Here is an 18,730-nt window from a genome sequence, read left to right on the forward strand (position 1 = left end):
GATCGAAGCCTAACAGCTACTAAACGAGAAACACACAACGTCAGCTTCTAAAAAACATTATTTACAACCACTTATTAGCGTATTATTTCCGATATGAACCTAAAATTAATATGAAAGGAAATAGCTTTGTATGCATTATCTTCATTAAATCTTAAATTTCCGTATTGAACAAAATAATTATGCTTTATATACAATCCATCATTGCTTTTCAGGAAATAAAGACCGAGAAGACTGAAAATAAGCATTGATTTTGGTACAACATTTTCTACTTGGTGTTACTGTTTTGATTATGAATACGACAGAGACACAAATAGCGCAAGAACGAGGATCTGGAACTCGGAAAACCAACTTTCTGAAAAAGGTTCGATTTTTAACAAAATACATGGAAATTGTTGTTTTCTAGCTTGTCAAGTATTTGTAGCACCTTGTTTACAAGTATCAACACAATGCCATTGTAATAAAACAGTGGCATTCCTGCAGAATGTACATGCATGGAACTGTTTATTATAGCATTCAGACAACCCTTTTACCGGGGTATTTGTCAACAGCTTGTCTCTGTAGCTTCTGCAATTACACAGACACTGCGTGTGACAAGCATATCTTACTTATTTATCTAGCAATATCCAGTAAAACAAATTGTTATGTTATTTCCGAAAAGCAGTTGAATCCCCTTTGCACGAACTCATTTCGCTATATTTTCTTTACGTTTGCTCGACTTTTATTTAATGCACATATACTTCTTTACATTATGTGTTTTATTAAGTAAGGTCTGCTTGGCCAGTTTTTGCCGGTTACGATTTTTCGACAGAACGTCTTATATACATATCGCGACAAAACCTGTCTTAATGACATTGATGACGTTTTATGGAAAACCGGATTTAAATGACGTCACGTATTTTATCCAGGAAGTGAGAAGTTAGATTTGTAAACACTGAAGAAAAAAATAGATATTTGTTCAGGTTATTGACTTAGATGTGTTAAAATGGATGCATAGTTGGAGGTAAGTTATCTTTTTATGTATTTCATTATTCTGTTCTGTTAAAGGAGGGCGTAAATTAGGTTTTACCATAAATTTGCCCTTAGGTATAACATGTAAATAAATAACGTTACTGTACATGCATACATCACCTTATATCGGCATCATAACATCCCATAAAACTGGTTAAGTTAACTTATTCCCTGTCTTAAACTCAGCCCGTCAATATATACATTTATAACTGGACATCGTAATGTTTTATAAATGAGAATTAATATATTATATATATGTATTGTTGGTTTGAGAATGCGTATACACTTAACTTACGCTTAAGTAGTCTAAAGGACTGAGCTAGTTTGACCAGTGTTAATATTTTAAGTGTATTTGTACGATATTTGATTTCAACAAATGTGTTGTAAAACTGATAAGAATTAGTCAGGGTTTTCCTAGTATAAAAAATACATCGAGCAAGAATGTTGTTATACTTAGTGTCGTTTACTGTTTAGTTTGGCGCGAAATGAGGACAATCAGTTGACGAGAACCTATTTGTACCTAACGCTATAACTACATGGCCGCAGGGTGTTTCGAGAATCTTTGCTCCGAATTGAAATGTATGCGGTTAAATATTGCATATTTCTTATTAGAAATAACATATCTGAATTCTTTTCGATGCATACCTACCCCACACTTACAACTTGTGTTAATTTGAAATATTTTATTTCAATTAATTCCCCTCTTTCATGTAGCACCAACAGCTGTGCTGATTGAACCGTGCGGCAAAAAGTTCCATAGTTTTGGATACTCCGCTCTGAAGAAATACGCAGAATTATGTGAAACAGATGAGAAAGAAGCTGCGAAATGGGTCTTTTTCTATAGATTCAAAATGAAACTTCATTGTCGGACGGTAAGTAATATTATTCATGTATGTATTATCATATCCAGAAATCCTGATTAAATACTACTACAAGTATCCCAAAGACATTTCTTAAACCTATCTCTGTCTTTAACTTAGCTGATCTTAGAAAAAACAATCCAGCCATGATTTTAAAATAGCATTTAGATTATTACTTGTTATGCCCATCGGCGAATGCATGTATGTCATGTTGGGGTCAAAATTCTGAAAGTGTAATCAGATATAGTTGATTTAACCAATAACTTCAAACAGACACTTAACATTACTGAAACTGTCCTTTACTTATTTGAACAGAAACGTATTTTCAATCAGATCATTGTGCAAGTTTTATTTGCGTTACGAGCGGGTATTTGTAAAGGGAAGTATTTTACCGACCGCATATGGATTTCTTTTTTTAACCTCTACTGAATAAGTACCACGGGTTTCTGTGCTAGTCACTGTAGTGTACATTGTTTTATTCTAATTACAGCGAAGCAGTATTGCAAACAAGTTGTTAACATTAAACATATTTAAAACTATTACAATGTGTCGCAGTTCAACACGTGAATAAATCGGTTAAAGAGAAACGTATGTATTTGTTCTATTTCAGTCAATTCCAGACGATGAAAGGTTGAAGGATATTTCGGGGAAGACTCTAAATGCAAAAAATGTCTTTACACAAGTCATATTGTATTTAAAGAATAATGCAATAGAAAATATTGAAAAGAAATCGTTGCTTACATCCATTGAATCACACACCCTGTGGATTTTGATCGTGCCGGCGATTTGGACGGACACAGCAAAATGTTTCATGAAATCGGCAGCAAAAAATATGAGTTTTGCTTTGGTTAATCGATATATATCTATTTTATTCACTGAGTGTTACGGACACATTTCGATTAAAGGTAGATATTAAAATGACAAACAACGATGTATGTTCCGCCAAGTAAAAGCAATTGTTAAAAAAACAGTTGTAGTTCCATACTCATTTCGACGTCTTCCATTTATATCACCGACTTAGGTAATGAAAGCTCGATTTTCAGAAGAATTGGATCAGATTTGTTTATCAACGTAGTTCTGTACGAGTGTGTCTTATGTTTATGACCATGGCCGAGTATTTAGCGTATCGGACTCTTTAACAGAGGGTTTCGGGCTTGATCCTCACTCGGAGATTTGTCGATTATAGCAAAGGAATTATAAATGGCTCTCATCACATGTATATAGCGGATTTTAAAAACAGTGCATACGTTCGTCACTAACAAGCTTTACAGAGGTTATGTTACATGTTCTTGATCGTCAATGATTATTGCGAAGTTAAATACATCTTATATGCCTTGAAACACTTCCGTTGATATATATCTATTTGTCCTAATGAAGGCACTGTGCCAATCGAAAACAACTCTTTGTTTTTTTTGTATTGAGGCTGGTATATCATCGGAACGTTTGAAAATAGTAATTGAAACAGAAGCCGCTGCAGTTCTTTTTCGGAATTTGCCGATGGATGGAACTGGGGGAAAATGTCTCAAGGACCTGAATAAAGGATCAGTATATGCCGTTTTAGATGCCGGTGGTACGTATGATCCCAACAGGATTAGGGTTCCTGAGCAATATAAATCAATTTAGATTTAGATTTACGTAAATTAGTTTTGTTTGTGTTTTTTATATTTGTTTACATATTCAAATAGTCCCTTTTACGGGTTGACATGATAACACCCTGTAATGTTCTATCTAGTGAGATCAGACAATCACCCAAATAATGAAAATGACGGCTGTAAATGGTTATTATTAAAGTTAATTTGTATTTGAAAGCAATTTGTATTTGAAAGCAAATAAATGCCCTATAAACAACTATACACGTAGTATCTGAAATATTATCTAGTGATAAAATAAACAAGTAAATCAATTAAAATGGTAAAAACTTACATTGAAGGTGGTACTGTCGATATGACTGCACATGAAGTTATAGATGCAGACAGTGTGCATGAAGTACATAAGGCTTGTGGTGGCGATTGGGGTGGAACGAGAGTTGATGAAGCTATCGAGGAATTCATTGAAGACATACTCATTTGCTTATTTGTGTTTTAAAGACGTTTTTTTCATTTAAACAAAGTTATATGATTCGCATTTAGAATACAAACTTTCAGATCGGCAGATGAACATAACGGTGACTTTTTCTTTTTCAAAGAGCTGATCTTTGCATAGTTTTTAACAGCTAAAAACAGGTACAATTCCCGGCTACCATTACTTTTTTATACCGTTTTGACGCTTTGATGTTTTGAATGCTATACATAGTCATTTCAACTCATGTGTTATTGCCCTTTAATAATCTACATGAGGACCCATAAATATGGCGGATTTTCATACCTAGTTGAATCGTTTAAAACTTTGAAGTAAAACATTTAAGCAGACAAGGTACTGGGCTCCGTTTCAATAATATCGTAAACCTTACGCTGATTAAAAATTCTCGGTTTCACCGTTAAAGATGAACTCTTACTTCCAAATAAGATGAAAACAATTGTGTTGATGCACCAAAAAGAATAAAAAAATGTCGTAAGTACTGGTGCTTATGAAGGAAACAGAGTTTAATTTAAAAAGAAGGTCCATAAAACACGGTATTTCTACCTTATGAGACTACAGTAAATCACAGTAAATCTTTTATTATCTCAATTCATTTTATCAAGGTAAAGGCATTCTTGAAGAGTTGAAAACACAAAACATGGATGAATATTTTGAACTGTGTGAAATAATTGAAGTGAAGAAAAGAGATATTACTTTAAGCAAGACGATAACCATTGTAATTGGATATACATTGCGGCAACTGAGCAAATCAAAATCAGGACGGTCCCTTGAAGAAGCTGTTGCGTATTTTAAGTATGAAGGCAAAGTCATTGCACATAATGACAAGCTAAGAGTAGATCCAAGTGTCCCAGTATCTTGGTACGACTACCCCATTCAACGCACAGTACAACTGCTGTCTGAAATGCTCGGAATGACTGCAATGTCAAACTGCACGGTCATTCTCATGGTTGGTGGACTATCGCAATCGATCGTGCTTCAAAATGCAGTGAAGGAAAAATTTCCATATAAAAAGGTAGTTATTCCACCAGATGCTGAGCTAGTCGTTGCTAAGGGAGCTATAAAATTCGCATACAATCCTTTGTCGGTACAATCACGAATTGTGAAATATACGTATGGTAGTTCACACAAATACAGTGAATCATGCTCTCACAAAGTTGGTCGCCGAGAGTTAGACAAAAACGGTGATATGAGATGCTATGACAATTTCGTTCTTATTGTTAAAGAAGATAAGTCAGTTCCCGTCGATGATGTGGTAGATGGGTCCTTGTTTGGTCCAATTTATCAAACGCAAAATATACTCACGTCCGAAATATTTATATCGACATCAACGGATACTGAACATACAACAGATAGCTCATGCACAAAAATTGGTCAAGTCACATTCAAAATCCGCGAGGAAGACTTTGAAAAAGGATTCATTTACAAACATATTTATAAATTCGGTGGCACGGAAATCAAAATTACAACAATGAACACAGAATCGAATGAGGAAATGGGGGAAGAAACAGAAGTTGAATTCAGGGGATAAAATTGTCCAGATGGTATTTCCTCAAACAAAGGAACTACTTATAGAAAGTGTATTTCAGATGACTCGTTCATTTAATAATTTATTTCTTTAAAATACCATGGTTTTATTTCATGAGCAGGGAAGTGTTTGTTTTATATGTGGATTTTCTATGTATTTTACTTAAGTGGATTTTTCTATTTTTGAATATTTTATATTTATCCAGGTACTTTCGAATTAAACAGTCCGTAACTCAGTTGGTGTGAGTTTATTGATGGAAAAACAATTTGTTTATTCCATCTTTTTAAAATAGTTGATGTTCAAATTGATTACAGTATAAAGTAAACATGTTCTGTAATCTAATGCGTCGTTCATAGATAATAAATATTATAATATATAAATAAATATTTATGTAACCTGCTTGATTTACTCATATATAAAGCTTATTTTCATTTCAACAAATTAAACCACAGAAAAGTGACCTGGTCCGCCCGGGAATCAAACCCGGATTGTCCGATCCACAGTCAAACGCTCTACTGATTGAGCTTTAAAATATAACAGCATTTGTATTATTATCATTATACCTTGAATATGAAGTTTCGGAGTTGGCCGTAACTGATGCTGATAAAACTCGAGGGTTAATCCCATTGCATGTTGAATTGTGAATATATGTTTCAAATATTATTTTTATCAAAGTATACATTTATTTCTTCATTACTATTCTTGTTTGCAAGCGATACATTATTATTAAATCAATATGTATTTTTTGCCATACAAAGTTGCCATACGCATGTACAATTTCTTGTTATTACAAATACTAGTATCATAAAATAACTCTTAAATCCGGCAATGTGGAATTTCGCTTATTATCCACCATCAGCACCAGCTTGTTTGCTTAAAGTCAATAATGAGACAACTCCAATTAAAACGCCCACCTGTACCGTTAACAGTCGTATTCCGCCACGCAACGTCGTCAGCAACAGTACAAAATTGCGTACGTCGAACATTTTTATGCTCAGGACACATTAAGGTGGAACGCGACCCTGAGCCATTTTTCGAGTTAATGTCTGAAAATCATATACGAATAGAAGAGCATATGTCCAGTTAGGGACTGTTTTTACTTTTTCAATATTCGGAATAGTTTTGAAACTACGAGTCTTCAAAATATACCACTGACGTTTGTATGGACATTTTCAATTTGATATTCAAATGAGCCAACACTATTAAGAAGAAACCAAATGTTTCTTGAAACATGCGGACAAGCAAACCCATAGCGGTGTATATGCTTTCTTGTTAATTTCATGTTGATGGAATAATATTTGTTAACAATAATTGTATTTCACAATGCTCTTATTTCATCAATAAATCGATCTGTCATCTGAGAGTTGCTTCAAATGTACGCGTTAAGACGATTTTGTAAAGAAATATGTTTGTGTACGTGTCTTTTCTATGATAACAAGTACTCCGTAATTTTGAATCTCGGCTCCGGGTTAATTTTTCGATATAATTACTCAATCTTTTACGCAGTGAACTCCCTTGATGCACATACTGTAATTTATAAAATTTATTAATCGCAGTATGCCCTCGGGCCATCATAAACCAGGTGTGCCATTATGGACAGAGGGCACATTGGCGCCGTTTAACAACATTTGCACAGATGGACAAAGTTGGTTCAAGTTATTGATTATTGTTTCATATCTTAACTCCCAAGCTAAATGTAACTTCCGACTTAATAAACAATGCACTGACTTACTATGTTAACACATCGTTGAACCGTAATGCATCCATTCCAAAATATATATACACAATAAATATCAATTTGATCTTATTTATTCGCTATTAACGAAAACGATCTATTATGAAAATTGTATATTTAAGTAAGAATGGCTTTATCAATATAATATAGGGTTTTATTTTAAACTCAATGTTAGCACACAATTGTATACTATCAATTCAATAAAAATGAAAAAGCTTCCTTACCTACGTACTAATATGTCTGTGACCTCGTAGATAGTTACGTAAGAAAAACAAGGGAACTCAGCAGTTTTGGTATCGTTGTTTTGTATGATTAAGGTTTCTGATATAATAAATGTGAATTTTGGATGGGTGGTGACTCCATTTTATTTGGAATCTTTTGAAAATGTTTTTTTGTGTGCACTTTAAACTTAACATTCGGGTGGCCATCACAGTTTAAAAAAGTCCATTTACGTCCGATTTCCTTTTAAATAAAGAAAAAAAATCAAACTGTAACAACTTCTTGGATTTTAACATTGGTCAATTATTTAACATACAAGTTATAGTAAATTATACACGATATATTTTCAAATGATATAAGCAGTTTTTCGCATTTCATAAGTTCAGATGAGATTGATGTTTTATTGGTGTCCCGATTTATTATTAAGCCTGTTTGTTACCTTGACGATTTAATTAATGTAACGCAGAATTTAAACGGTGGTGGTTTAAAAGGTCAACTTGCTTAAAGACAATCTGAAGTTTTGTCGAGTTGATCAAATCTCATGAATAAGTTTATCTATGCTTTAGGTATGTTTTGGTTTGAACACGTGTTTCTTGAGCCATTTTTTGTTTTCAATATCGTAATATATAATTGTGTTTTTTCTTCGGAATATGTTTGAACCTGAAAAAAATAAAGTTCCATTGAACCTGATGAACCTTCATCAAATATATCATCATACAGCCAAAACTCGCAATGGCGAAGTCGATGGAACATTGGGAAATACTTCGAGATAACGAATATTCGATATAAACAATAAAAGTGTATAATCTTAACCGAAATAGTCGAAAAATGTCCACATAACCAGATCATAGAGGTAACAAAATTCGACAGCGAGTTTTGACGGTAGCAAATATTTATTATAGTCAATTCCCTTCCTTGTGAGATAGAATTGTTAAAATAATAAGTCCTCGAAGCAAGAAGAACTCATCCGAGTTTGAAACACGTATACCACCCTCAGCTAATATCATAACGAAACCGTGAGATACAACCCCTCCTAAGGTATTCTACACGAATTTGTGTGCACCGGAAGTCGGTCTCTTGTAAGGCAAGAAGGGAATGTACTTCATCCACGATGATCGCAGAGAGTGTAGCCTTCGTCAAATCTGCAAAAACAAAAACAAAACACACAACCTGGGCTGCATCGTCGGTAATATACCGCACAAATGATCTGAGAACGTTATGTATTTTTATATGTTCTCGTGACTTTTCACGTTGTTGTCTTAAGATAGATACATGTACCTTACGGAAAAAATAATGTGATCAATTGGCAAATATGTAGTATAATTTATTCACGAAAAATCAACGAAATTACGTTAATTAGGGTTGCAGTATTATGTTGGATACCTTAGATTCAAAAGTGGACAGATATAACACAGTGTAAGTATTGATGGTATTCTTGGAAAAGTACTTAGTCTTAAAGACTATTTGGCATTATAATGCGTAGTATAAACTTGAGGGTACTAAGCCGTTTATATTTGAATGTCGCTTGGTACGTTTTGGCATTAACTCTGTGCATAATGAAAAAGGGGACATGATTAGCAGATCACTTGATACAAGTATTAAGCCTTAGTTTGCGTTTTTGTACGTGTGTATGTGGTGTTAAGTTTTGTTAAGTCTTGTTTGGGCGCTTGCCCTGTGCCACCTATCAGGGTTTTTAATACTTGACTACTGGGCTTGTCTTTGTAGTTTTCAGAAAATTTACATTTTACTGACCGTGACAAGGCGGTACATAGTAATCCTTGATGAACACACCTAGTTTTGTATATAGTATATATGCACTGTGTTGCTTGTGGAGTTTTGTGCTGTGGTTCCATGTTACTTATTTGTGATTGTTTGTTTTTTGTATTCTATGTCTTTGGCGGTTTCCCTGTACCATTAAACTGGAATTATGTTAAAACCTTTGGCTATTGAGCTTGTTTTTGTAGTTTTTCATATAAATATTCATTGTATACTTGAAAGTGCATACTTTTCCGGATCTACTTCCGCTGTTTCGTCGTCGTCGCTCACTTGTCAGGCCGAGATACCTTATATCATTGCGTCAGTATGATTGCATAAATATTTTGCTGAGCATGTTTCATTATAAACTTTATATTTTAAGATGACCGACCTTGGAAGCGGCTACAATAACAATGATGGAATATTCGATGTCCTTGTGGCTGGGATTTATGTATTTACCTTCACAATCTACGCCGAACAAAATTATGAAGTTCGCGCTGAACTTGTCGTTGATGGTCAAGTAAAAACTGCACTGATTGCTGACGCAGATGAAATTATCGATTATCACAATGGAACCGCCACAGTCGTAGTACAGGTCAATACTGGGGACCATGTGTTCGTTCGAAGAGCTGACACATATACGGAATCTTGCGTAACGAGCAATTTTTACCGGGCTCTGACAACTTTTCTAGTTGGCTTCTGTACTAATAAATATCTGATTCAGATACGTATTAAAACAAATGCTTTGATTTGCAATAATTTCAAATTATTTCACATACAAATGCTACGTGTTTGTTTGCTTAACACCAAGTTTTAAAGTTTAAAATGGTCATTTCTTGTAATGCACGTGTAACACAATGATTCAAGTTTTGGAACTTGATTTGATCCATCAATGTGACATATTAATAAAACAGTGTTTACCCAGAGTGTTTTTGTTCCTTCAATGCAGTCTCTACCATTGTAACATGGCGTTGACATGTACGATATTAGGCAAGGTGTCTCATTTAAGTAAGCCGTTTAAGTAAGGTGAAATGATGGAGACTATTGATTTAGACTATTTTAAAGGAAATGTAACAAATGCAATTTCTATCGTTATCATATATGCACCATAAATCTGCAAGCGGAATATCTTGCGAAACACTGCACACTCTAGAATTAAGTTTTTGAGCTTGATTTGAACGCTCAAAAGCAACATATATCTAACGAGCCCATATGGTTTAAAGGGTGTTCTAAGCCTTAACACTACTGTTCAATATTTACACCTTAACTTCGATTTCTTGGATGACTCGCTTTCCTGCAATTGTGACTGACACCCAATGAACGCAACGTCTTCGAATATGCTTGGATCTCGCTTGAACACCTCGATATTTATCTTCATTTGTCAGTAGGACACAAAAATAATTAAACATATGAAAAATGTTACTAAATGATTTGTTAAAATTCCGTTAAATTCATAATACTATTAAATGTATGTTAGCACATTTTATTAATCAGAAATCTTTCACTGTTAGAAAAGTATCACTTCGTCATATTTGATTACGCGAAGGTCACCATCTTGAATTTCTCAGCAAGATTATGAATTCGACAAGGTCACTCGACCCAAGATAGGGTCGACCTATTAGGATTCTGCGCGGTCGATAAAAATACTCACAGTAGCATTCAAGCTCAAGCGCTCTTACAGTAGCATCCAGAGTAAAGTTTCGGACATTTTTCTAATGAAAGACATCTAAAGTTACACAATTTATAATATAAAATAAACGTTTAAACATGGTAAAGACTGTAATGCTGAAATCAATTCTACCGAATCCAAGAGTATTGTGACCTTTATACAGTACTGATCTCAACAACTTGATTAGGAAATGACTTTATTTTATTTTAATTGTCCTTGTGTTAACAGTGTATGCCGGTGATGACTCATCGTTTAGTCTCCAACCATGATAGAGTTTTGGGTCTTTCAGAAACCGAGCGAATAAATCCGATTTTTCAGGAACTGCTGATCTTCTAGAACTTCATTTGGCATTGTTGTTGTATAGCACATCCAACAAGCATTAGATTAAATCATTTGCAGCAATAAAATGTGTTTTAGTCTCTGGTTTTCGTTTTATGGGTGCAGTGGTATACTTAAAACGGCATAAAAACAAAAAAAATAAAACGGTCATTCAACCATAAAGCAGCTGCCAAGTTCATTTTCCGCACAGGCACGTTACTCTGTATCTGGTCAGATATTTTTTTTTTTAAATAATCAGAATGACTGAATGAAAACTCGGTTACATTAGGTCTGAAACTAGTCCACTAGGTCAAATATATCAATATTAATGTCCCGCACCTTAGGTTGGTACTTATTGGTCAGAGGTTGTTCAAATTGATGTCAAATGGTTCCCTAATCTTCGTTGACTCTAATAGTGGGTGACATGGGGTCACCCTGGGCGTTAAGTAAAATATTAAAATTTTGAACAAACAGAGGCAATATATGCACTCGAATCTTCATGAATATATTCTAATTTTGCCTCAATTTTTCTCTTAACACATGTATTTATATTGAAACTAGGTCACCTGGGGTCAAAACCTAGTCACAAGGCTCAATCTAAAAACAACATTGGGAACACTCTTGAGGCTTTATTTTTTTCCAATATTTTTGGTCAAATTTTTATGTAACTTAAACAAAATGTTTGCTTTGATTATTTTCCTAAGTTTGAAATTAAGTAATATGGTGTCACAATCTATGTAACTAGGTCAAATTAAATGCTACAATTTATACAATATTCTTTTATTTCCAACACTTGCTTACAAACTCATATCTCATGTCCTATATTAATAAGAATCCTACACTCGTATTGCTTGTTTCGGTTGGAATATTTCACCAACACGTCATTTCCATGCCATCTACTTTGTCTAATTTTGCAGGGATATCAATTCAACGGATATGCTTGATTTAATTTTGTTTAACCAATTTCAAAGGAGAGCTACAGAAAATCGACGTGTTGATAAGATAAGTAAGAAAAAAACGGCAAATTTTCGCTGACTTTAGGTTTGGCACTAGCGTGAGCTTGAAAAGTAGCATTCAAATAAGCTTGATTGCTTACTTAAGTTATCCGTATGAAACCGGAGGATTTTAAAAGTTTGACTTTTCTCGTAAAAGGTCAGTGTTGTCAGCCTGGCGGACCTTCCAATATGGCGCATCATACATTTCATGTATTTATCATAGTGATAATTACATTATTTATTTTCTACTAGCTTCTGGCAGAAACCAGACATTATATTAGTTTTATCATAACACAACTTAAGTAGGAATAATTTACATAATCATATAAAACTGTAGTTCTTTCAAGAAATAGTGTCAAGACGTATATACACAATTTATAACAACCCAATATATCCTATAAATGTGGAACAAAGAAAAGCAAATTATGAAAGGTAAAGTTTTATTTCCCATACTTAAGTCATTTGAATTTATTAATGGTATTTATTGTAGTTTGCTCGCTAGAATTATTTTCATGTTTCTTCCCAGGTAATAATGGCGGGATTTAAGGCTTAAAATTTGATTCAAAATTGAAGCAAAACAACAACAACAACAACAAATGTGCTTATTCGTTATAAGGTTGAGTGGATAATGTGTTTTACGCTTTATCTACCACTCTGGATCTTTAATACACTCTCCTCCATGTAACTTCAGAACAAACTGCTCCCAATTCATTGTAATGCAGTAGCAATCCGGAGCCCAATAGTCACCGGAAACGGAAATGCAAAATTTGTTGCCAGAGATAGCCTTGTGTTCTCCATAGTTTAGTACATTTCCCTCTTCAAGACCTTTAGCCGGATTAATCATGCAGTTGGCACCTGAAAATATTTTAATTAAGATGTCTTAAAATACTTTGGACAACAGTTTTGATTTTGAAACATACACTTGTTTATTATTGAATTTATTGCAAAAAGTCCCCTTTTTCAAAACAAATCTTTAATCGAATTCAGGTCAACAAAACATTCAACTTAGACAATGGCATCATATTGAGAGCGCCATACTGTAGCTTAGCTATTGTTTGGCATTTCTATAAAAAAATGTTGCGTCAAATTCACGTTAATATGCGTCACAAATAGTCCCCATAGGTACATAACCAGTAACTATATGTATCGATGACTTCGAACTTGAAATGCAATATAGTGTTTTCTTTAATGAGACGTAGTTATGTGAACAAGATCCAGTTTACAGCGGTTTCATGACATTATTAGTAAACAAAAATTACCATTAGGGCAGATCCAGTTACAATTTTCATCGACGACTGGGTCGACGCACTCGAGCGGCACACTAGGGCAGGTTGGGGGAGAACACGTGACAATCCCCCCTTTACAAACGCATGCATCACAATGATCTCCGAATGGACCTAAATAAAAAAAACATATATAGGGGATTGGTATCATATGTTTCCATTCGATACCACAAAACGCGATATATACTCAAGGGCAAAAGTGAGTATACTCACTTAAACTTATTTAAATTTATTTTATTGTGACATTATGAAAATTAAATCATATAAAATATATATATATAGGTGATTGGTATCATAGGTTTCCATTCGATACCAAAAACGCGATATATTTCAGCTGCCGTAACTTATTATCAGAGGTTTTGCTTGACTATTCTTACTTAATTTAAACAAGAAATCTCGTTGAATGATTTAATACGTTACCTTCTGGCACTAACACTCCCTCGACAAAACACTGACACGTTTCACAACACGAGTCAGGTGCGAAGTACCTCTGCTCCTCAGGGCACTCAAGATTTGGACACACTATGTCCTTGCACGAGTCATCGGGGACAAGGCACCCGCATTCATTCTTCTTCTGTTTATTTACGCCACATTTTGGTGGATCACATGGTCGCTTTTCACAATTGAATTGTCCGTTTGCAAAGCATTCACACGTGTTGCACGGGTCGTTAAAGGGACCTGCATAGTTCAACAGACAGTATTAGGTAGAGGGAGGGAACTCAGTATGAGACTGTATTATCTCCTTCGGATAAACTACGCTGGCCAACCAATCAAGAAGAATAGGTCAAAGTATCGTCTGATCATATTCTATGTATTTTAATTAAACGGTTTGCTTGCAAAACTAAATAATATTTGTTTTATATTGCCATTCGTAGAATTTTGTCAGAGAGTTCTCATTACTACTAAATTTTACGAAAATTAAAGAGAAATCATATTTGTTTACGATCAATGATAAGGGGGTCCCAATATAATGTATTTTTTATTAAAAAGATAAAATCCATTACACCATTTTAGATACTAGAAATCGCATTTTGATGATTCACGAAATGCGAACGTGATTACAGGAATGAAGATTGTCACATTAAAGTTTCAAGCGAAAAAGCAACCCTAAAACAGCTTAGTAAATAATTGTTATCCTTTCTGTAGAATAATGATTAGTTTACAAGGTTGTAATCAACTGATTAAGTAACGTCATGATTAATAAACATTCTAGTTGTTTTTTTCTTGCGTTGTGTTGCTTGCGTTGTGTTTAATTGATTATTGTTGATTTCAGTAGATCTTTTTTCTTTGGAATAACAAATGCATGTATTTTCTTTATATATGGACGGAATTTATGAATTAGATAATAAAACTATAAGAAACTCAGATCACAATATTTTTTATAGTCAGGGCCAAAAATATACTGCCCTTCCATCCTTTTAAAAGACCCCTCGTTACAACTTAATTAAACATATTACCCTCCGGCACTAAGACTCCGTTGACAGAACACTGGCAAGCTTCACAGCACGAGTCAGGTGCGAAGTACCTCTGGTCCTCAGGGCACTCAAGTTTGGGACACACTATGTCCTTGCACGAGTCATCTGGGACAAGGCATCCGCATTCGTCCTTCTTCTGTTTGTTCACGCCACATTTTGGTGGCTTGCATGGTCGTATTTGACATGCGAATTGTCCATTTGCAAAGCATTCACACGTGTTGCACGGGTCATTAAAGGGACCTGTATAGTTCATCATACATTATTAGGTAGAGGGAGGGAACTCAGTGGGAAGCTGTGTTATCTTGGCCAGATAAAGACATACGCAGACCATCTAATCAACGAGCCTACTTTAACGTTTCGTCCGCTCAAGAATTTGGGTTTAATATTTGAGTATTATGACGAACTAAATTAGAATTTTACTTGCAAATTTAATTCATGTTTGTTTACGTTTCAATTCTTAGACTTTGAAAATACATTATTTTAACTCAGGGGTCTATTTTCAAAGAGGAGTCCTTCTATACCTATACCGTTAATCGAAATAGAGTCCCTATCTGGTATGATAAATTATTCATGTGTAAGGATATATAACTAAACGTTTTAGATACTAATAACCGCATTTTAATGATTAAGGAAAAGAAAACTAGCTCAAGTCAATGAATATCGCAATGTTAGATGCTTTCATAGAACAACATTGACGCTTTTACAGTCCAGTAGAAAAGTTTTCTAAATAGTCGAAGTCAAGGGAGGCAAAATGTCAAATAATGTCATATGGTAATTTAAGTTGTCTTTTGTCCGTGGCATATCATGCGTTAGGTGTGTTGCATTTCAGGGACATATGTGGATTAATTTGTACTTTGTTTTCTTCAGTTTTAAAAAAGCATGACTTTTATAACAAAATGGACGGGTTTAATAAATAATCGCATAATACACTTAATAAGTCAGATGTCAGATGTCAATGTTCCTTACAATCGGGGCCTATAATATCTGCCCTATGTTACCTTCCGGCACTAAGACTCCATTGACAGAACACTGACACGCTTCACAGCACGAGTCAGGCGCGAAGTACCTCTGGACCTTAGGGCACTCAAGTTTGGGACACACTATATCCTTGCACGAGTCATCGGGGACAAGGCAACCGCATTCATTCTTTTTCTGCTTCTTCACGCCGCATCTGGGTGGCTCACATGGTCGTTTTTGACAGTCGAATTGTCCGTTTGCAAAGCATTCACAAGTGTTGCACGGGTCGTCAAATGGGCCTGTATGTTTCAACAAGCAGTATTTAGTGCAGCCGGCGGGGTAAATCATGGTGAGGCTGTGTAAGCCTTCCCACATACAAACATATGCAGTTCATATAAGATAAGGTAGCGTTCAACAAAGTATCGTTAGATCAAGAAATTCAGTTTAATATAATGGTATTATCACAAATTTGATTGAACAGTTTACTTCAAAGTTTAAATAATCTTTGTTTTATTTCTTCATTCTAAGACTGTTTTCTAAAATATAGCATTTTCACTCAGTGATCCTGACTTCAAAGAGTGATCCTACTCTTTGATAAATCGAAAGGGATTCCCCATGTGGTATGATAAACAATTCATTTGTAAAGATATAAAATTAATCAGAAACTAGTAATCGCATTTTTAGACCTAAATAACAGTGGACTTTATAATGACTTTATTTCCTAAACATTACAAATGCTTGTCATTTCCGACTAGTAGCAATATTTATTAATGCAATAATAAATCGCGAAGTAATCTAGCTTAAATACTTCTGTAAGGTTCTTGAATTTGCTGCCTATCCTTCATTTAAAAACGAAATCTCGTAGAATAATTAAATCTAACAAGTTACCTTCCGGTATCAGTACTCCATTGACAGAACACTGGCACGCTTGACAGCACGAGTCAGGTGCGAAGTACCTCTGGTCCTCAGGGCACTCAAGTTTGGGACACACTATGTTCTTGCACGAGTCATCGGGGACAAGGCATCCGCATTCGTTCTTCTTCTGTTTATTTACGCCGCATTTTGGTGGATTGCATGGTCGTTTATGACATTTGAATTGTCCGTTTGCAAAGCATTCACACGTGTTACACGGGTCATCAAATGGGCCTGTATGTTTCAAAAAGCAAACTTAAGCATAGGCGGTGAGAGAATCAGGATGAGACTGTGTCAGCTGTCCCAGATAAAACGTATGCGTTTTATATAATAAGATAGCGTTCGACAAAGTATAGACAATTCAAGAATTTTTGTTTAATATTATGAAATTATCACACATTTGAAAATTCAACTTCAAAATTTAGATAAGCGTTGTTTTACCTTCCACTCTTAGACTCTCTTTTTTAAATTTTATAATTTCTCTTCAGGGATGTTCGAAATGGATTAATTATGTGATTTGAAAAAATATATAACTTTTTATCTTAGTTACTAGTAATCGCATTTTAAAGATAAGAGCAAAAACGACTTGTTGAAATCAATAGATTGCCACATACGATGTTTTTAGCAAAAGATCGGGACAACTTTTACCTTTCTCCTGTTGAATAAAAGGTTTCTAAAAGGAATAATCAAGGAACATAATAATGCCATGTCTAAGAACGCCATTTTGGTTGTATTTCTGTTGTTGTGATGCGTGCGTTGCGGCTCAAGGACATATTAGATGTGGATTTCAATTAGATTTTCTTTTTTCGATATAATAAATTATTGTCTTGTTTTAATAATTATTTGTTGGATATTATAACTAAAATAATTTATTTAGTAATTCAGATGATAAAGTCTATAAATGTGTCCCCTTCTTTCCCTGGAACATGACACAGTGTGTAATACATAAATTGAACTTGTTACCTTCCGGCACTAACACTCCATTGACAGAACACTGGCATGCTTCACAGCACGAGTCAGGTGCAAAGTATCTCTGTTCCGCAGGGCACTCAAGTTTGAGACACACTTTGTCCCTGCATGAGTCGTCAGGCACGAGGCATCCGCATTCATCTTTCTTCTGTTTATTCACGCCACATTTTGGTGGCTTGCATGTTCGCTTTTTACAATCAAAATGACCGGTCGTGTAGCATGTACAAATGTTGCACGGTTCTTCAGGGTCAACAAAATCACCTGAAAACAGTTACAAGTATCTATGGTATAATAGAAAATGCAGTCGCGCCGAGTCAAGTGTTAGCATTTAGTTTCAAATTGTGAAAAATATGAATTGCAAGCACAACAATTAACAAAAATAAATAGGAAAAACATACTTTGCAGGTAATTTATTGAACACCTTTAAGCTTAATAAGCGAACAATACCAAATGCCATTTCATGACAACAGACTATACATGCACATTATTATGTTTCGCCGATAAAAAGGTACATTTCAGCTATGCCGTAAATGTTTAAATGTATTTGTGTATCAAATAAGTATAGATTTTCTTAGTACAATGATAGAAAATTAAGCGTGTTTTTATTTTCTTAGAACGGAAATAATGTTGGTATCTAAAATAATAAAAGGCCTTGTTGAAATGTATAAAAAACTGCGATAAATAAGGTAAGATTTTTCCATGTATTTAACATAAAAAAGTTCATAAAAATTCTTAAATTCCTTTTGAAGTTCAGCAAATGAAAAGTCTAGCCACGATGTAGCCTAAGCAAGAACACATATTGAAAATACGTCAGTGCATAATATAAAAACAACTCAACTGTATTTGTGAAAGGTATCTCAACACATATTATTGATGAGAAGAGCTGCAGCTTGTAAAGAACAATTAAACAAATTAATATAATTTTCAGATCAAACAAGTTACTTCCTCACCGCTTTCATAATGGTGTCCAT

This window comes from Mya arenaria, chromosome 1 (genome assembly GCF_026914265.1).
Source record: "Mya arenaria isolate MELC-2E11 chromosome 1, ASM2691426v1".
NCBI classification, from domain to species: Eukaryota; Metazoa; Mollusca; class Bivalvia; order Myida; family Myidae; genus Mya; species Mya arenaria.